Source organism: Echinops telfairi, unplaced genomic scaffold (assembly GCF_000313985.2).
Source record: "Echinops telfairi isolate 266 unplaced genomic scaffold, ASM31398v2 ScPeMD7_44;HRSCAF=162, whole genome shotgun sequence".
NCBI lineage: Eukaryota > Metazoa > Chordata > Mammalia > Afrosoricida > Tenrecidae > Echinops > Echinops telfairi.
Genome location: NW_022103942.1, coordinates 5,509,216 through 5,531,701, shown reverse-complemented (window position 1 = coordinate 5,531,701; position 22,486 = coordinate 5,509,216).

Below are 22,486 nucleotides of genomic sequence, written 5' to 3'. Positions count from 1 at the left end.
TCCCCATCCTCATATAAATATATTTGCATATGTACATGTCTTTATCTAGACCTCTATAAATGCCCTTTGTCTCCCAGCTCTTTTCTCTATTTCCCTCGACTTTCCTCCTGTCCCACTATCATGCTCAGTCCCCACAGGGTTTCAGCAATTCCTCTTTGTTACATTACCGTTCATCAAGTACTACCAGGCCTCCCACATCCACCTCACCCCCAATTTGGATCACTTGTAATTCCCTTGTCACTGGGTTTCTTAATCTTCATCTCAACAAAAACTTTTAGAGTGGTGGAAAGATAGTAGCAGCCTGTGTTCAAGAACCCCTCTGAGAAAAGCAAACAATTAAGAAAGGTGACTCAGAGTGAAACTGATGAAAGAACTCTAGATAAAAAGGGGGGGGGGAACCTTGAAATCTGTTTAGCCCTGGCAAGACACAAACTAGTTATGAGCCATTGGATCACAGTGATGAGCACAGAACCTTCTCCTCCTCCCTCTTCGCTAATCAACTCCACTCCCCCAGCATAATTAAGGAGAGGCAGAGTATATAAGGGTCTCTGAGTCCAGGCGCTATGAGGACCCCAATTTCCTCATTTCATGATGGCTGGATTGGGGAGACTTGGTTCTGCAGTGAAGTGGTTCCCAACATTTGGCTGGACCCCACTCGCTTCAAATTGTGGAAGCATTTCCTCAGAGTATCAGGAGGACTGACCCTTTCCTAGCAAGTGAAGAATCAAGAAGGCACATATTAAGGAAGACAGTTGACTCAGTAGTGGGTGAGCATTTCATCTAAGTACCAGGACTCAACATACTAACATCTGCCTGCCCCCACAGGTCTTTATTCAAATAGGATTTGGGCTCAACACCTACAGGCCCTGAAGTAGCAGATAGTTTTGATGAATGCTCCAATTAGTGACTTCTCTCTTCTCAATGTGCTGGTTTGATAAACAATTGCCAAGTACACTCTTCTACTTGGGAAGCTACTCAAAATAAGAATTTTGATGGAACCCAGATTGAGACTAGGCTAGTGTGGAATCACCTGGTCTCCCTTGACTACCCAAGATCTGCAGCAGGAGTGTGTGTAGTATAATTCTGAATTCAGGCTTAAACATTTTTTAAAAATGAATAATAACACCATATCTAGGAGGTAGCAATTGATCTCCACACACTTGTGGATACAGGAGAAAGCAGTGCAAGTAACTATAACACACATAGAGGTGGATCTTGAGGATTTACTAGAGGAGATATGTGCCATAATTCAAGAACTCTGATGTTCCTGGGAAGAACGTGCAGACAAAGTGATTGAAATTAATGAAAAATTAGAAAATACAACAATTTCAAACAGAACTACAAAAGCCAAATACCAAAATACTAGAACTCGATAGCACTATGAAAGAACACAATAACAAGATGTAAATATTGAAATCAAGAATCAGTGATTTCGAAGATGAATCTCTCCAGGACAAAATATAAGAAGACTGTATAAAAATGACCCCAAAAAACCCTGAAGATAATCTAATAATACTATAGGACACCATCAAAAGGAAAAGCATATGTCTGATAAGTCTCCAAAGAGCAAGAACAAATAACAACTGAGAAAATAGTTTATGAAATACTAAGAAATAATTTCCTTAACATAATATCAGAACATAAAATAATTATCAGGAAGTCCATAGAATTTCAAACAGAATTGGCCCTAAAAGGAGATTAACTTGAGATGTAATAATGAAACTTTCTAATATTAATGATAAGGACACAATCCTGAAAGCTGCAAAAAAGAACAAATACATTCAAAGTCTGAACAATCAGGCTAAGTTCAGACCATCCAGGCAAGAAGACAGTGGAATGATATCTACAAAATAATGAAAGAAAATAACTGTTAGCCACAAATCCTATATCCAATAAAATTATACCTCAAATATTAGGAAGACATAAAACTATATACAGACAAGGAAAAACTAAAGAAATGTATAAAAAACTGGACCACTTTCACAAAAATATTAACAGGAATTCTATGGAAATAAAATATATAACAAGAGATACCAACCTAAAAATATTAGAAAATGAATCATTGTGGAAAAAACATTCTACTGAAGCAATACTCAAAATGATATGGGACAAAATAAACAACCCAAGGAATTGTAGACAACATTCTGCTATAAAGATAAAAATAAACAATTAATGAAGAGCAGAGAGGAACAGAGAAAACAATAAATACGTATTCAAACAGGGAAGACATCAAACAGTTCACAACATACAAGAAACTATGTTGAAATTTCAAAGAAAACCACAAAAGCAAACAATATACAAAGAAAAAATTAAAATTCCAACAAAACAAGCAAGATGGAAGTCATAAAAACAAGACAATCAATAAGATAAGAGCAAAAGCAAAGAGAGTAACAAGAACACAAACAAACAAACAAAAAAGGAACACACATAAAAAAATCACCATGAAAATTAAAACTAGTATAACCATTAAAAATATTTTAAGAGACACAAACCAAACCATATTTATTAATAACAACACTGGTTACTAATGAACTGAATTCATCAGTTAAAAGACAAAGATTAATAGAATAAAGTAAAATACTAAAATTTTAATATGCTATGTACAAGAAATGCACTTTAGATATAATGATAAACATAGGCTAAAAATCAAAAGATGGAAAAATATATAAGACGCTAACAGTAATCAAAAGAAAGATGGAGTAACAATATTAATCTCAGAGAAAATTGACATAAAAATTAATGACATAATGAGAAATGAAGAAGGTCACCATATAATTATGAAAACGTAATTAATTATGTAAATTTAATTGAACAAGAAAATAACCATAATTAACATATACACACCAAATGAAAGACCAAAATACATTTGCAAATTCTTATAGAAATGAAGGGACAAATAGACCATAATATAATAACAGTAAAAACCCTCAATATATCACTTGCTACCAAAGATGAATTAACTACAAAGAAATCAACAGACACAATAATATTAAATAACAATCAATTTGATCACATATATGTATACACAAAAGACATTTTCATATCTCAACACTGTAAAATTAGTAAGAAGCCATAAAATAATCAACTCCAAAAAAACAAATTCATGGAAATGGAATTGCACTGTACTCAAGAACCAGTGGGTAATTGAAGAAATAAAGACCATGATCAAATGAATCATGGAAACAAATGAGAACAGTAATGCAATATATTACAAAGTTGAGACATGACAGAGGGAAATTTATAGCAATATCTGCATACATCAACAAGACAGAAAGAATTAAAACCAACACCTTACCACATCAACTACAACAATTAGAAGAATGCAGGAAAACCAACCATCAGGCAGTAGAAGAGAAGAAACAATAAAGATTAGAGCAGAAGTAAATGAATCAGAAAATCAAAAGACTATAGAAAAAATCAATATGACAAGGAATTGGATCTTTGTAGAGTAACTAAATTAATAAACCACTGGCAAGTCAAACAAAGGAAAAGAATGAGAAAAATCTAATTCTACGAATAAGAAATTAAACAATTGAAAATTAACAAAACCAAGGGAATTAACAGTTATTATCACACAGCATTATGAAAAATTATATTCCAAAGAAATGGAAATCTAGAATTAATGGGTAATTTCTAGAAATGCATTATTTACCTAACTTACCACAGAATGGTGTAGAAAACTTTAACAAGTGTTAACCTGAGAAGAACTAGATCTAATCATAAATACTGTCCCAGCATCAAAAATTCCAGGTCCAGATAGGTTCTCTAGGCATTTATTTCAAACATTTAGAGAAGTATTTATACCACTTTTAAATAAACTACCCAACAACATACAAATGGAGAATAAATTACCAAACTCATTTTATGAATCAACTATAACTGATACCTAAACCAGGCAAAGACATCACAAGAATTGAAATATACAGATAAATGTCTCAAATGAATATAGATTTCAAGATCTTCAACAAAATACTAGACAACAGAATTCAACTTAGAATTTAAAAAAAACATCACTATCAAGTGGGATTTATACCAACTATGCAAGGATGGTTTAATATTAGATATACAATCACTGAAATTCATCATATAAACAAAGTAAAAGAGAAGAACCATATGATGATATTAATTGATGCAGAAAAAGACATCTGATAAAATTCAACATCAATTTCTCATGAAAACACACCACAAGAAAGGAAAAATTTCAAGATAATAAAATTCATATATGCAAAACCAATAGACTGCATCTCACAGAATGGGGAGAAATAGAAATAATTTCCTTTTCAAGAGGGAACTAGGCAAGGTTGCCCTTCATCACCACTTTTATTTAATATAGTTCTGGTAGTTTTAACTAGATCAATAAGACATTAAAAGAAATTAAAGGTATCCACATACACACAGAAGATACAAAAATCTCTTTATTTGAAATTGATATAATCCTATATATAGAAAACCTCAAAGATTCAATTAAACAATTTCTCAAAATAATTGAAAACTTTGGCAGTGTAGTGGCTCTAAGTTTAACATACAGAAAACAGTTTGATTCATGTACATTAAGAATGATGATACTGAAAAGCTATCAAAAGAACAATAGCATTTACAATAACTGCACAAAAAATAGAACATTAGGAAATCAATCATACCAGAGAAATAGAAGATTTATGCAAGGAAAACTACAAAATGTTCTTTAAAGAAACTGAAAGGAATTTACACAAATGGAACCAGTTACTATGTTATTGGATAGGCTGACTAAAACTGTGAAAATGTCAATATTACCAAAATGTCTTTGTAAATTCAATGCAATTCCAATCCAAATCCCACCACAATTATTCAAAGAAATGGACAAACTAATTACCAAATTTATATGAAAAGGAAATAAACATTATTTAAAAATAGAAACAAAGTAGGAGGCCTTAACGCGCAACATTAAAACCTAATATGTAGCCACAATAATCAAGACAGCCTGATACTGGTACAACCATAGCTATGATGACCCATGGATTAGAATTGAAAACTCAGAAATATAAACAAGTATTTATAGATACACAATTTAAAAAAATATTAATTGGCAGTTAGTACTTATATCATATCATTCCACAGTTCATTCATGTCAACAAGAATTGTACAATTGCTACCACAATCAGCTTCCAAACATTCTTTTTTTACCTAGACTCCTTTGACATCATACCCCTTTTACACCCCTGCCACCACCACTCTACCCCCACCCCACAAAACCCTTATTCTACTTGCTATCCCTATAGACTCATCAATCCTGAGTTTCTTATACCAAAAAACAGAAAAAAAGATATAACACAACTTCAAGAGGGTGACCTCCAATAACATAACACTTCTGAGATACACCCTAATATGAACAAACAAAACAAAAATATAAGAAATCTTGAAAACAAGATCAGGTCCAGCATGCATCACAGGAGGGATCAACTGACAGTTTTAACTGTTAACTGATAAATCAGATTCATGCCTGTTCTATACTCATCTATCCAATGCTCTCTGTTTAGTAACCCCTTTCCACCCATCCCTCAATTGCGCTTAGAGGGAGTTCACCAGAGGCCTGTTTCTTATGTAGTTACCACAAATGAATTTTGTGCATAGCCTTCTGCACACAGGATTCTCCCAATTTAGCCTCTGATACTAATCCCTCCTTCAAATTCAAATTATATGATCTACCTTCCTTCACTGGCTGATGATGGTGTGCTTTTTCCATTTGGACTTAGTTGATATCTCACTTAGACGGCTCCTTGTTTGGAGACAAACCTTTAAGACCACAGACACTGTTTTATCTGATAGCCGGGCACCATCTAATTTCTTCACCACATTTTTGCACCCATCTCCTCTGTGTTCCCTTTCTGAAGGTGAGTATCAAGCAGGGCCATGATGTAAGAATTAATTGTTCTAAAGTTGGAGCTAGGATTTACTGTGAGCCCAAAAGCTATTCCTGGATCTATCTATTTTTCTTTCTTTTAATTTCTTATTACTCGGGAGTAAATACATGTGCAATACCATTCCATAGTCCAATCACGTCAAGCATAATTTTACAATTGCTTCCACAATCAGTTTTCTTCCTGGGCTCCTTGACATCATCTCCCTTTTACCGCACCCCCCACCATCCCTGTGCCCCACCCCCAAAACCTTTATTATACTTGCTGTCCCTATAGGCCCATCAATTCAGGGTTTCATTTACCAAAAAAACAGGAAAACATATAACACAATTTCAAGAGGGTGACCCCCAATGACAGAACACTTCTGAATAAACAAAAACAAAACAAAACAGAATGTCCATCATAGGTTTCCAGAATAATACCTATGTTAATATAGCATATAGGGCATTGATGTAGCATTACCTTGTTTGTCAGCCTACTAATAATTCACCAATCTTTGTACAAATGTCTTCTGCTTCCTCAAACACCATGTATTTTCCAACTTAAATCCTCAAGTGTGTCTGATGTAGAGTCCAGACAACCCTGTGGAGTTCCCGCAAGGTCTCACTGATGTAGTCTCTGGAACATGCTGTGCACCTTGAAGATCCAGGATTCAGTGTCCAAGTGCTCCACAGCATCTGGCCTGAGTTCCCAGAATACACCCAGAGGCCCAGGTCCATGTGGCCCATTGGGTGCATACCACCAAAGACACACCCCCATTAGTGTTTCCAGAAGGATTTTCAGTTACTCTTCCCCACAACTGGGGGTCAGTACTACCTCTTTTCCTACCAACACACATGCATCTGTGTTCCCCCAGATGTGTTTTCTCCTTTTCCTCCATGCTGTGATGCTGTGTTATTTTTCCTATCAGTATCCTTCATTCCGCTGATAGGGCCGTCTACCTGTCCAAACGGACTTCATCACAGAATTACAGGGCAGCCCCTCAATAGTCAACATCCCCTTCCACTCCCTTGATCATTTGATACTAGTTGGCATGAGCCAGCCTCCACAAAGTGACCTTCAAAATATTTTCCTAGAGCAGATAGCATATCTCTCTACCAGACTGTCTCCCCGCCTCTCCCATCCCGCCCGGCCCCCTACCAGACAGCAGACTGGATGTGCTACAAGCCTGAGCTTGTGCCTGTTCTGCTGCCTGTGCCTACAGCAGTGAACTCATATAGTATTTGTCCGTTTGTGCTTGACTAACTGCACTCAGCATAATGTCTTCCAGGTCCCTCCATGTCTTGAGGTGTTCCATGGGTTCATCGCTGGTGTTTTAGAGATGCGTAGTGTTCCATGTATGTACATACTGGAGATTTTTTGTTTTGTTTTTTAATCTAATCGCTTGAGGTGTTCCATGGTTTCATCGCTGGTTTTTTTAGATATGCGTAGTATTCCATGTAGATATATACTAGAGATTTTTTGTTTTGTTTTTTAATCTAAACTTCAACTGATGAGAATTTAGGCTGTTTTCAGCTTCTTGCTATTGTGAACTGTGCTGCAATGAACACAGGAGAGCAAATGTCTGTGCATGACCTGTTATTTATTTATTTTGAGTATATGCCCAGTAATGGTAGTGCTGGATCATACGGTATTTCAATTGCCATCTGTTTTAGGTATTGCCATATTGCCTTTCCTGTGGTTACAAGTATTTATAAACGCATCAGCAATGAATAGGAGTTCTGATCTCACCACACCCTCTCCAACATTTGTTGTTCTCAGTTTTTTAAAATTGGGCTACAGTTATGGGTGTTAGATGGTATCTCATGGTTGTTTTGACACGCATTTCCCGGATGGCTAGTGAACGGGAGCATTTCCTCATGTGCTTATTAGTCATTCGAATGCCATCCTGTTCAAGGGTTATTAGGTTTTTTTTCCTTGCTGTAAGCTTGGAAAATACTGTAGATTTTAGTAATTAGTCCTTTGTCTGTTATCTAGCTACTAAATATCTTTTCCCAGTCTATGGGTCCTCTTTTAACTCCTTTAATGATGTCTTTTGTTGTACACAAATGCTGTGTTTTTAATAGTGCCCTGTCATCTATTTTGTCTTCTATGGTTGTGTTGCCTTTGTTATTTCTGATAGCCCGTGTATTCCCTGCACTTTGATATGTATATTTGTCCCAATTTTCTCATTGATGATCCTGATAGCTTTGGGTGTTACATGTTACTTTTTGATCCACATTGAGTTTGTTTTTGTACATGGGGTGAGATATGGGTCTTGTTCCATTCTACTGCAGTTAGATATACAGTTTTTCCAGCACCATTTATTGAAGAGGGCATCTGCTTCCCATTTAATGTGTTTTGGACCTTTGTCAAAATCAGTTGTCTGTATGCAGATGTTTTTATTTCTGGGTTCTTCTCATGATCCATTGGTCCCAGTATCTATCATTGTACCGGTATCAAACTGTTTTGACAACTGTGGCTGTGTAGTGGGATTTGAGGTCAGGTAGTGCAAGACCACCTACTTTGTTATTCTTTTTGAGGAGTTCTTGGTCAATCCCGGGCTTCTTCCGTCTCCATATGAAGTTAGTAATCAGTTTTTTCATTTCTTTAAAGAATGATGTTGGAATTTGGATTAGGAATGAATTTTTAGATTGCTTTAGGGAGTATTGAAATTTTCACCATATTGGGTCTTCTCATCCATGAGCATGAGCTATTCTTCATTCTATTTGTTTTCTTGCAGTAATGTTCTGCAGTTTTCTTAGTACAGGTCTTTTGGTTTTGGAGTTAGGTTTATTCGAAGGTATTTCAGATTTTGTGTGGCTACTGGGAATGGTATTGTTTCCTTGATATCTTTTTCAGTATTCCAAAAACTTGTAAATAGGAATACGGTTGATTTCTGCTTCTTGGCTTTGTATCCTTATACACTACTAAACTCCTCTATTGTTTCCCGTAATCCTATTGTGGACCTTTTAGGATTCTCAATACATAAAATAATATCGTCTGCAAAGAGAATGTTTCATTTTTTGTACCCAGTTGTACTCCCTTGATTTATTGCTGTTGACTTATGGTTAGGACTTCCAACACAAGGTTGATAAGTGGCATCTTTATCAGGTTTCCTTATTCAGTGGAAATGCTTCCAGCTTTTCTCCACTGAGTATAATATTAGCTATTGGTTTTTCATATATGGCATTTAATGTATTGAGGATTTTCCTTCCTATTCTTGTCTTCTTTAGAGCTTTTATTAGGAGTGGGTGTTGAATATTGTCAAATGTTTTTTCTGCATAAATCGATATAATCATATAGTTCTTATCATTTTTCTTGTTAATGTGGTGGGTTCATTCATTGTTTTTCAAATGTTGAGCCATTCCTGTATTCCTGGTATGAATTCCACCTGGTCATGATGTATTATTATTATTATCATTATTATTATTTATTTGTTGTTGGATTCTATTGGACAGAATGTTGTTGAGAATTTTTGCATCTATGTTCATGAGAAATATCAGTCTGTAGTTCTCTATCATTTTGGGGTCTTTGCCCATTTTTTGTATCAGAGTTACGCTGGCTTCATGAAATCAGTTTGGGGATTTGCTGTCCCTTTCTACGTTCTGGAAGAGTTTGTGTAGGATTGGAGTCAGATCTTCTCTGAAAACATGGTAGAATTCTCCTGTGAAACTATCTGGACAGGGGCTTTTTTAAATTGGGAGTTTCTTGATGAGTTCATTTCTTCTTTTGTTTTGAGTCAGTTTAAGTTTTTAATATCAATATACATCAATTTGAGGAGAGAATGATTTTCTAGGTAGTTGTCCATGTCCTCCAAATTATTGAACTTGTTTGAATACTACCTTTCATGGAACTGCATTATTAATATTTTTATTTCACTAGGGTTTGTTGTAACTTTCCCTATTTCATCCCTAATTCTGAATATTGACGTCTGCTCCTTCTTTTACTTTGTTAAGGTTTCCAGTGATTTGTTGATCCTTTCAAAGAACTTATTCCCCCCCCCCAATTGTTCTCCATTTTCCCAGTTCATTTATTTCTTCTTTAATTGTTATGATTTCTTTTCTTTTGCTCTTGGAAGGATTATGCTGTTAACGCTGTTCTAATTGTTGGAGTTGTTGTGTCAAGGTGCTGAGCATGATTCTCTCCTCTTTTTTCATGTGTGTATTTAGTGCAATAAGGTGAACCCTGATAACTGCTTTCTCTGAATCCCAAAGGTTTTCGTATGTTGTGTTATCATTATCATTTTTTCTAGAAACTCCCTAATTTACTCTCTTATTTGGGCTATTACCCAGTTTTTTGTGTGTGGTGTGTTGTTGAGGCTTCAAATGTTTATCTTTGTGGGATTTTTTATTCTTCCTGTTGTTGATTTACAACTTTATGTTGCAGTGCTCAGAAAAGATGCTTTGAATTATGTCTATGTGTTTGATTTTTCTCAAGATTGCTTTATGTCCCAGCATGTGGCCTATTTTAAGCTATAAGCCATGTGCAATGTAGAAGAATGTGTATGTTTTTGGTGTTGGTTGGAGAGCTCTGTAAATATCTAGGAGGTCAAGTTGTTCAATTGTGCTGTTCAGCTTTTCTATTTCTTTTCTAAGTTTCTTACCTGCTGATCTTTGAGAAAGCTATATTGAAATCACCTAATGCAATTGTTGGTCCAGTGATTTCTCTATCTATCTCTTGGAGGATTTGGTTGGTGAATTTTCAGTGTCTTTCGTTGGGAACATATGTTTATTATAGTTATGAGCTCTTGGTCTATTGATCCCTTGAGCATTATGTAGTGCCCATACTTGTCTTTCATACATCATGTGCCTTGATGCCTATTTTGTCAGAGATTAATATTGCCACCACTGCTTTTGTTTATTGCGTTAAATTTTTTTAATTATTAAAAATGTTTATTGTTGTTCAATTTTTTGCCAACATTTGACTCTTAGTCTATTTTTGTCTGTGAGTGTGAGATGTGTCTCTTGAAGGCAGGAGATTAATGGCTCTTGTTGTCTAATCCTGTCTGCTACTCTTTGCATTTGGATTGGTATAGTTAGTCCACTGACATTCAGTGTAATTAAAGCTAAGGGTAAATTAGTCACTGCCATCTTGTACTATTTGTGGTTAATATTTTCCTTTTATAGGGTGGTGTGTGCGAGGAGTTCAATATTGTGTTTGCTTTTATACTAGATCTGTAATATTTTGGGTACTGTTTTCAGGGTGTCGGATTCTGGGTGGTCTTACATCCTGTGGTGTTTTCATGTATGAGTGTTATGGTTGTTTTTTTGCCCATAAAAAACTGGAAAGTATTTTTTTGCTATGCTGGATTTGTTTTTATGAATTCTCTAAATATTTGCTTATTTGAGAAAACTTTTATGCTTTCTTCAAATTTAATGGAAACCTTTGCTGGATAAATATTTCTTGGGTTGCAATGGTTGTCTTTCAACTTTCAGAATATGTTGCTCCAATTTCTTTTTTCCTGAATGGTCTCTGTGGAGAGTTCTGAGCTTATTCTTAGCTGTTTACCTTTATATGTGACTGCTTTTTTTCTCTATAGCTGTTTCTCTCCTTTTCCTTGAAATTGGATAATTTGACTACTATATGTCTTGATGTAGACACCTAACTTTTCGATAAAGAACCAAAATACATTAAATGGGCAAAAGACAGCCTTTCCAACAAATGGTGATAGAAAAAACGGATTTTCACCTGCAAAAGACCCATGCTTCACACCATGTAAAAAAAAACAAACAACCCAAGATGAACCAAAGAAATAAATATAAATCACACAATTATTAAGAGCATCAATAAAAACACAGGGACAAAGTTAAGGACCCCAATACAAAGCATAAACATACTACCAGACATAATGAATAAATATCTACACTATAGAAAACAAAAGAAAGAACTGAAACTTGCTAAAATTATGACATTCAAGAACAGCAAATGACTTCATTAAAAGATTCAACAGAGAACTCACTGATTGAGAAAAAAATATTCTGTAATAATACATCAGATAAATGGCTAATCTCCATTATTGTAAACTATATCATCTCAATAAGAGAAGCATGAATAGACAAGTTACCAAAGATTAAAGCCAGACAGCCAACAACCATATGAAGAAATGTTCACAATCATTAGCAATAAGAGAAATACAAATTAAAACAAAAATGAGGTTCTACCTCACACCAACATTTTGGCAAAATTCAATAAAACAGAAAATAACAAATTCTAGGAACATCTGAAGAGATCAGAATGATTTTACGTTGCTGGTGGGAGTTTAGAATTGTACAACAATTTTGGGAAAGTATAGCACTTCTTTAAGTAAATACAAACCCAAGAACACCATAATCCAGGAATCTCTCTGCTGGGTATACACTCTAAATAAATTAAGACTATAACATAAACAGACATATGTGCACCTATGTTTATTGCAGTAATTTCCACAATAGCAAAACATGGAAACAAGCAAAACCTCAAATATAGAGGAATTGATAAGAAAACACTGATTACACTCCTAAATGCTGCAAGACTGAGACAAAACTAGGGAACAATATGCTTAGCAAACTCAGTCAATCTTACAAAGATAAATACTTAATATCACCATTGTTATAAGGATAAACAAAGAAGAAAGGTGGTTTGTATACCAATAGACAAGATTTTGATGACTATGAGGAGACCAGGTTAGGGATAGGGAGAGTGAAAGCATGGGTGGAGGGGGCAAAAAAATAAAGTATTAACAGGAAGAAATTCTTTAATTTTAAAACATTGATCCATGGGGTGCGGGGAAGAATAATCTACAGATTTCTTTCTCCTAAGAACTAAAGTATTGCTCTGATTGGCTAAAATAAAATAAAATCCTTGACAACTTCAGTGTTTTATCAGCTTATCATAATGTAACTTGCAAGTTTGTTGTGAGAATTTTTGTTTTCTTTATGTTGTGCTGTAGCCCATAATTAACATACACTTATATAGCCCATTGGTCTTCCACTTAAGGGATCCTAAAAAAAAAACAGCCCAGTAGCAATTAACACAGTAAACTCTGATATATTGATTTATATTGCCATTTTCTAATAAAAGAAATCAAGTGTTTTTATTTTTAATGTAATGTTCGTTTCTACAACTGTGGTAGAAAGTATACAACCTGAGTTTAGGACATATTATTGTGTCTTAATGCAAGGAATTCCTAAACAATATACCATTAAGTTAAACAACAACTTAAACATATACAGACATAGCTAACTATATTGAACTTTGTAGATACTGTATTTTTTGCAAGTTAAAGATTTGTGGAGATCTTGTATCAGGCACATCTATTGGCAGAAATTTTCCAATATCATGTGCTTACTTGGTTTCTCTGTGTCACATTTTAGTAATCCTCATAATATTTTCACATTTTTCACAATGTCATTGCACAAGATAACAAATATGCACTTGGAAAATAAAAAATATAGTTACTCACTTTATTTTGATATTTTCTTAATTTGCTGGTGTGAAACTGAGTCTGCAATATCTTTGAAATGTGCCTATAGAAGAAACTTCAATAGATTTCGTGGTTACTTTCTCCGTAAGAAAATGGAGGATAAGTCTCTGCTCCTTAAGTATAAACTATATATAATAGTTTTCTTACAAATAATATATCATAATAAATGACATATATTATGAAAGGAGCCCAAAGTGTAATTTATAGTCAAGAAACCTAAGAAGCATTACCTCAATCAATTTCTCAATGTCAATATTATCATCAATAGTGATAACTCACATTGATAAATATGCACTCTTGATAAGTTATGATGATATATGATACAATATATGATTATAGCTCTTATATAACTTCACCTCAGTGTGATCAGGAGAAAAATAAAATTTAAGGGGTATTTTGTAGAATGTCTGGCCAGTACTCCTCAAGAGGGTCATGGTCTTTGAAAACAAAGAAAGACTGAGAAACAGTTGTCTAAGGAGACATGATGACTAAACGCACTGTCTTAATATGAACGGGATTCTGGAACTAATAAACGACATTTGGTAAAAATTAAGGACAACTGAATGAAGATTGTGCTTCAGTTATAAAAGTGTTTCAATATTCATTGATTAATTTCAACAAATATGCTGTTCTAATGAAGGGTGTTAGTGGGTGAATCTGGATATAGTGTATGAAGAAACTGCACTATCTTCACAATAATTTTATAAATCTGACAATGGTTAAAAATTTACTTTAACAAATCTATCCCCTGTTGATAAGAATAAAACCTCTAAGCTTATAGGAATAACAGCATATAGAAATTCATAATGACAAAATTTAAGTCATTAAATGTATTTTAAATTGGTTTGTCTGAGTTTGAAGAGGTTTGGAGCACATGTCATAGGAAAAGTGATAGCAATCACAGATGTTCATAAAGTTGTCAATATTTCTCCAATTCACTAACCACTACTGGCAGGTGCTGACATAATCTGGCAGCTGTAAACACCAGAAGGTGTTATATCCCATGAGTAAAAATAATGAGTCCTTATTCCCTAACAAATAAAATTAGATCATCTTCATTAAATGAGTTGGTAATTTTCCTTATATTAGGAGAAATAGATAGTACCACTTGGAAAGTTGTATTTATTCTTCTTTGCTTTATCTGTAACCCCAGTCAATAGCACAAGGCTTCCTGGAATAGGAAATGAGAGGAAATATTTTATATAAATGTTTTATATAACTATTCTCTTGTTTTATGTAGGACTTTTTAGAGGAGCTGTCAGATTTGTGTGGTTAAAAGGTTAATGAATCTCTTTTTTTCCCATTGCATGTACTTTTCTGCAAGAAGATGATGTTAAGGCCAAAAAAAAAAAATTGAGGAAATTCTCACAGTTAAGTCTCCATTTATTTTCTGCCTTTTCTTCTTTAAAAAAAAATTAAGTATAGGTAAGGACTAAGACATATTTGTATTGCACTTGGAAAGTTTACTCTTTATGAAGGGAAGGCTCATTCATTTCCCTTTTACATGATTAAAAGTAATTTTTCACATGTGCAAAGATATGTAGCCTTCAGTGCAGTGAAAATTTGTCTTTCAGAAAGCCTTTAGTGTTTCCCTTGTTTGTATTTATAAGGTTTAAGTGTATGACTCTCATGGTCCTTCTAAACCCTTTCGTAAATATTGTTATACACCAAAAACTCATATAATATTACTACTTCACACTGCTTTTCAAAGAACAAAAGTTAAGGATAGCTCCCTTTAAAATAATAAATTGTTTTATGTATTTAAAAGCACATTTGCAATATTATAGAAATCAGTATTAGAAAAAATTTTGCAAAAATTCTATAACATTCATATTTTAATATATGTTGATAATTTATCATTGGTCATATTTTCTTTTACATTCTAAATAGAACTCTAGGAAAAACATGGACTGGGAGGAACAAGACAGAAATATATTTTCTTGGGTAAACCACCAACTAGAAATCTTTCAAGACGAGTAAGTGTTTAAGTTTGTAGCATGAGGTAATTGTGCATCAGAATCGATCCTATAGCACTAAACAACAACAACAGAACTATCTCCAGTCTGCATGTTATCCACTGATAATGGTTGTGGTTTATGTTTAATAAAAATTTTAGTACAAGATATGAAAATGTAGCTAGAAATTGTAGGTGGCAAAAATATGACACTGATCTTGCCACTATTTATTTTGTAGAATGTGTTATTTCAGACTAATTTCATAACAAATATTTTAATATCAACAAGTTGGTGTTTGACCTTCATGAAAATTTTAAAGAGAAAATGTATTACAAGTGTATCAAAAAAACTGAGGAAAACAGTGTAAGATGATTGTCACATTCATATATCTTTACTTGCTACAATACAGCAACTAACGCTCTAATAATTGTAAAATAATCTAGTGATTGGAGTAATTTAAGGTTGTGCATACAATTCATTGAATCTGCTGCCTTATTTTCCCAAGGTTTTGAGGCACTTTTTTTGTTTGCCTTTTAAAAAACAAACAAGCAAACAAAAAACCCTCTTTTATTGTGAAGTTGATTAAGGTTTGCATTTCAGATCATCATTTTTGTATTCAACAATTTAAACAGCATATCAAACTTCCCAATATCTTGTACTGTCATTCCCTTTTTTTGTTGTCTATCTTTTGTATTATATAATCTTCCACTTCACCCAGTTAATATCTGTCTACCCTCTCATTTATTGCTTCCCATTATAGTTCTTTGTGCTTTGTTCTTTATTTTTTCAGGGTATACACTGAGTAGAAGGATTCCTGGGTTATATGGTATTTCTATTACCAATGGTTTTAGGAATCATCATGTTACTTTTCACATTGGTTGCACAATTTTACAATCTCATCAGAAGTTTATGAAAGTTGTAATCTCTCAACATCTTCTACAGCATTTATTATTTTCTGGTGTATTTGAACTTACTACCAAAACCCATGTGAAGTGGTATCTCATTGTTTTCTTTATGTGCAACTCTCAAATTGCTAATGATTGCAAGCATTTCTTTTTATATTTGTCATCTTTAGTGAACTGTCTATTCATGTCCTCTTTCCATTTTTTAAAACATTTTATTAGGGGCTCATACAACTGTTATCGCAATCCATACACACATCAATTGTGTAAAGCGCATTTGTACATCATTCTCAAAACATTTTCTTAAATTGAATTATTTACCTTTTTATTGTTGAGATGTTGCATTTTCTAAAGCTTTTATAAGTTGATTACTGTCTAATATACTATTGCTAATATTCCCAGTCTGTGGGTTCTCTATTACTCTTTTGATGAAATCTTTTGATCCACACAGTTGTTTTATTTTCAGGAGGTCTCAGAAATCTCTTTTGTCTTCTGCTGTGTGGGTGTTTTTCTTTATGTGTGATAGTGTATTAGGGATCTGGAGTTTGTCTCTAGTTTTCCATTGATGACCTTTATAATTCTAGAGTTTATATTTATGTTTTTAATCCATTTTGAGTTCATTTTTGTATATGAAGAGAGGTATGGGCCCTGTTTCATTCTTCTGTGGATGGAGATATAATTGTTCCACCACCATTTGCTACAAAGACTATCTCGTCCCCATTTAATATGTTTTGATCGTTTGTCAAAAATCTGTTATCTGTGGGTGGATGGATTTACTTCTGGGTTTTTAATTTGGGTCCAGTACCAAGCAGATTTAAGAACTGTGGTTGTATCATAACACTTTAGGTCAGAAAGTGAGAGGTTTTCTACTTTGTTCTTTTTCTGAAGTAGTACTTCCCTTATCCTGGGTCACTTTCTTTCTATATAAAGTTGGTGATTCGTTTTCTCTCTCTAAATAATTGTTTTGGGGTCTGGATCAGAATTGGTTTATATTGATAGATTATTTGGGGTAGTATTGACATTTTCACAACATTAAGTCTTCCTATTAATGAACATAAACATTTCCTTTAATAGTGCTTTGTCATTTTCCTTATAAAAATCTTTTGTTTCTCTTTTAGGTTTATTCCTAAGTATCTTATTTCAGAAGAGGTTATTGTTAATGGTATTTTGTTGTTGTTGGTTGCTTTTTCAGAGCTCTCTTCTATAGCTAACCAATTGATTTTGACATGTTGATCTTGTTCCCTGCCATATTGTCAAATCTTTCAATTATTTCCAACAGTCTTCTTGTCTAGCTTTGGAGTTTTCAACATATATAATCACATCATCTGCAACTAGAGTGTTCCTTCTTCTTTGCATATTTGGACTCCTTTTAATTTTTCCCTGCTGTTGTTGTCTAATACCTCTAACTGTTACACTTCCAATTAAACATTAAATAAAATTGATGATAAAAGGCATACATACTTGTGTGGTTTCCGTCCCAAAGAGGAATGCTTTCAGTTTCTACTTATTGAATGAGATGGTGATTATTGGTTTTGTGTATATGGTGGATTGTATTAATTGTTTTCCTAATGTTAAACCATGCTTTCATACCTAGTATTAATCCCACATGATCATGATGTATTTGTTTTTATATATTGTGTTACATTCTATTGCCTATGATTTAGTTCTTTCCCCATCTATAGGCATAAGGGATACTTTTCTGTAATATTATATTCTGGTAATATCTTTGACTGGTTTTCGAATCAGGATTATTACATTCAGGAATAATTTGCATAGAATTGTTGTATTAAAAATAAACAACCAACCCTCCAGATTCTTTACACCTTGGATGTAAATATTGGTCTGAGTGGCTTAGAAAAAAAAAGAAGAAAAGTAAAACTGAAATGGACTTGAAGTATTAAGTGACAGGCTCATTCCAAATTATATATCTATATATATACATAATTGGTATGAATTCCTCTTTGAATGCATGGTAGAATTCCTTGATAAAACTTTCTGGTCCCTTTATAGTAGTTGGGAGTTTTGAATGGCCCAATCTATTTTTTCTCTACTTATGCTCATTTCTTATAGGTTTGCAAATTTGTTGGAGTACTATCTTTCACAGTGTTATGTTATTATTATTGTTGTTTTTTTTATTTCAGTTAGTTCTATTGTGTTATCTCCCATTTCATTTCTTATTCATGAGATTTTTATGTTGACTTTGCTAATGATTTGTCAATTTTGTTAATAATTTTGACGAACAAACTTCTTGTTGATTCTATTGTTTTATGATTAATGATTTTTCCTCTTATTTATATTACTCATTTTCTTTTGTTGGTTGAAGTGTTATTTGCCTGTTAGTCATCTAATTATTGAAGAAGTTGGATTGAGCTGTTGATTTTGATTCTTTCTTCTTTTTTGACATGTGCATTTATTGCTATAAATTGCCCACTGTGTACTGCTGCTTTTGCTGTGCCATAATGGTTTTGGTATGTTGTATTTTCATTCTCATTTGATCCAAGGAATTTTAAATTAAACTGTTTATTTCAATTGCCCATAGCTTTTTAAAAATAGTTTTACTGGCATATAATTCACATGTCATACAATTCAATAGTTCAATCACATCAACAAGAGTTGTACAATCAGATTTAAAACATTGTCTTGGCTGTTGAACTCATCATTATTAGCTTTTCATTCCCCCGCAATCTCCTCTTCCATAACTCCAAGGAACCATTAATCCAGTTAATGTCTCTCTAGATTTATCTATCCTTGATATACAAAAATAAATTTTTTAAACTAACAATAACAAAAAAAACAGACAAAAACCTCAATCAAAAAGATAGCTGAAAATATTAAAACTGGAAAGACTTTAAAATGGATCAAAAAAATTTCAGTGGTCAGGTACTTGATTTTAACCTAATTGCATCTGCAGTCATCCACTTTCCAATGCATTCTGCATGATAGCAAAGCCACTCTTTAACTTTTAATAGGAAGATTCATCCTATTCACATTTAGTTCAATTATTCTTTATTTTTAGTTCGATAATTCTTTTTTGTTAATCATTTTATTAGGGGCTAATACAACTCTTATCACAATCCATACATGCATCAATTGTGTAAAGCACATTTGTACATTCATTGGCCTTATCATTCTCAAAACATTTGCTTGCCACCTAAGCCCCTGGTATCAACACCTCAGTTTTCCCTCCCTCCCTGCTCCTACCTCCCTCATGAACTCTTGATAATTTATAAATTAATATTTTGTCATATCTTGCCCGGTCTGATGTCTCCCTTCACCCACTTTTCTGCTGTCTGTACCCCAGGGAGGAGGTCACATGTAGATCCTTGTAATCAGTTCCACCTTTCAAACCCACCCTCCCTCTATCCTCCCAGTATTGCCACTCACACCACTGGTCCTAAAGGGATCATCCACCCTGGATTACCTGTGTTTCCAGTTCCTATCTTTACCAGTGTACATCCTCTGGTCTAGCCAGATTTGTAAGGTAGAATTGGGATCATGATAGTGGGGAAGGTGGAAGCATTTAAGAACTAGAGGAAAGTTGTAGGTTTCATCCTTGCTAGATCGCACCCAGACTGGCTCATCTCTTTCCTGAGACCCTTCTGTAAGGGGATGTCCAGTGGCCTTCAAATGGGCTTTGGATCTCCACTCCCCACTTCCCCCATCATTCACTATGATAAGGTTTTTGTCCTGATGATGCCTGATACCTGATCCCTTCAGCATCTCGTGATCGCACAGGCTGATGTGCTTATTCCATGTGTGCTTTTATGCGTCTGAGCTAGATGGCACCTTGTTTACCTTCAAGACTTTAAGACCCAGACCCGAGACGCTATATCTTTTGATAGCCAGGCACCATCAGCTTTCTTTGCTACATTTGCTTATGCACCCATTTGTCTTCAGCGATCGTATCAGGGAGGTGAGCACACAATAATATGATTTTTTGTTCTTTGATGCCTGATAACTGATCCCTTCTGCACCTCGTGATCACACAAGCCGGTGTGCTTCTTCCATGTGGGCTTTGTTGCTACTGAGCTAGATGGCCACTTGTTTACCGTCAAGCTTTTAAGACCCCAGATGCTATATCTTTTGATAGCTGGGTACCATCAGCTTTCTTCACCACATTTGCTTATTCACCCGCTTTGTCTTCAGCAGTTGTATCGGGAAGGTGAGCATCATAGAATACCAATTTAATAGAAGAAAGTATTCTTGCATTGAGGGAGTACTTGAATAGAGGCCCAATGTACTTCTGCTACATTAATACTAAACCTATAAATATATGAACATAGATCTATTTCCCCATCCTCTATATAAATATATTTGCATATGTACATGCTTTCATTTAGACATCTATAAATGCCTTTTGCCTCCTAGCTCTTTCCTCTATTTTCTTTGACTTTCCTCTTGTCCCTCTATCATGCTTAGTCTTCATTTTGGTTTCAGTAATTCCTCTTGGTTACCTTACCCTTGATCATACCCTACCAGGCCTCCTACACCCTCCTCACCATTTGCTGTTCCCTTGTCCATGGGTTTGTTAATGCCACTACCTTTCCCCCCTTCCTCCCCCTCTCCCATGCCCCCCCTCCCCCGTACTGTCGGTCCCATTGTTTTCTCCTCCAGATTGTTCATCTAGCCTATTGTATTTAGACAGACCTGCGAAGATAATAACATGCACAAAAACAAGACAGAACAAAACCAGGCAACAATATACAACAAAACATCAACAACAACAAACCAATGACAAAAAAACAAAAACAAAACACAACAAGAAAGAAAAGCTTGTATTTAGTTCAAGGACTGTTTGTTGGCATTTAGGAGTGTTTTCCAGTCCAGTCTGTTGGGGCACCATGCCCTGGCCCCAAAGTCCACCTTCAGCATTCCCTGGTGACCTCATTGCTCTGTTCCTTTGCTGTTCTGTTGCACACCTTTAGTGTTTTCCCTAGGTATAGCGGGATCAGATGGGGTGCAATTCCCACACCGTGTCTCTGCTGTTGTCTCCTGTAGGGCTGTGGGTCAGTGAGGCCCATCGCTTTTTAAAGTGATCGTCGGTTCAATTTCCACGTGTTCTATATCTTCCCCTTGATCTTCATATTGCTTAATTTTAATACTATGCTATTTTTAACTCAGAAAATGGTTTGTAGTATCTAGATTTTTAAAAATATACTAGCTTGCTTTTGTTTTCATATATATCATCTATTCTGGAGAATGTTCCATGTTCACTGGAAAAGATGGCATATTTTATTGTTATTGGGTGAAATATATATTTCTAAAAGGTTAATTTTGTGTCAACATGGCTGGACGAGGGTTATTGGTAATTTGACTAACAGTACGTTCCCATGCTGTAATTTAGCAAAATGTAATCAACTCTATGATGGAATCTAACATTATGAAATCAACTTTTTTTTAGCCAGCAGATGTAGTAGAATGCAGTCCCCTTGATGCAATTGGAAGTAAAACACCTTGATGGGTGGTCTGCTCTTTTAAAACAGACTCTAAGAGAAAATGTGAAACTTCTACTGTATCTATCCTGCATCTAGATCTTTGATCTCCCGACACATTGCCTTCCAATCCTAGGAGCCATCAGCAGACTGCTGAACGTGGATTCATTCAACTCTGTATCCATTATTCTGTGGTCTTCCTGCTCTGTCTTTCTGTTTCCTGATTTCCTGATTCATTGGCCCCTGCTACACAAGTCAGAGTAAGCTTCCAGTTTCATATTTGTGCCATGAACTCAAACCAGACCGGACTTATGCACTTCTGCAATATTGTGATCAATTTCTTGATATAAATCTCTTTTTATGTGTAAACATACATAAATGCCACTCTGATTCTCTATAGAAATCAGAAGAACACAGAAGTTAAAGTTGATTAATTCTGTTGTTTAGCTAAAGTTGATTAATTCTGTTGTTTAGTTCTTCTATGTCTTTATTCCACTTCTTTCCGAATGTTCTATACTTCTTTGAGAGTGGTGCATTGCATCCTCCTACTCTTATTTTAATGTTGTCTGTTTCACTCTTCCACTCTAAAATAGCTTGATTAATTCATTAGGGGTTTTAATGGGGTACATAGATATTTAGTTATCATTCAGTTGTCTATTTAATCATTAGGTAATGCCATTCATTATCTCTTATGATGAATTTTGCTTTGAACTATACTTTATCCAACGTTAATATTATTACTCCTGCTTTTCTTTCATTGCCGTTTGATGGATATATTTGATTCCAAAATTTGATTTTTAGTATATATATATATTTTTTTTTTATTTAATCTTTTTTTTTAATTAATCAATTTATT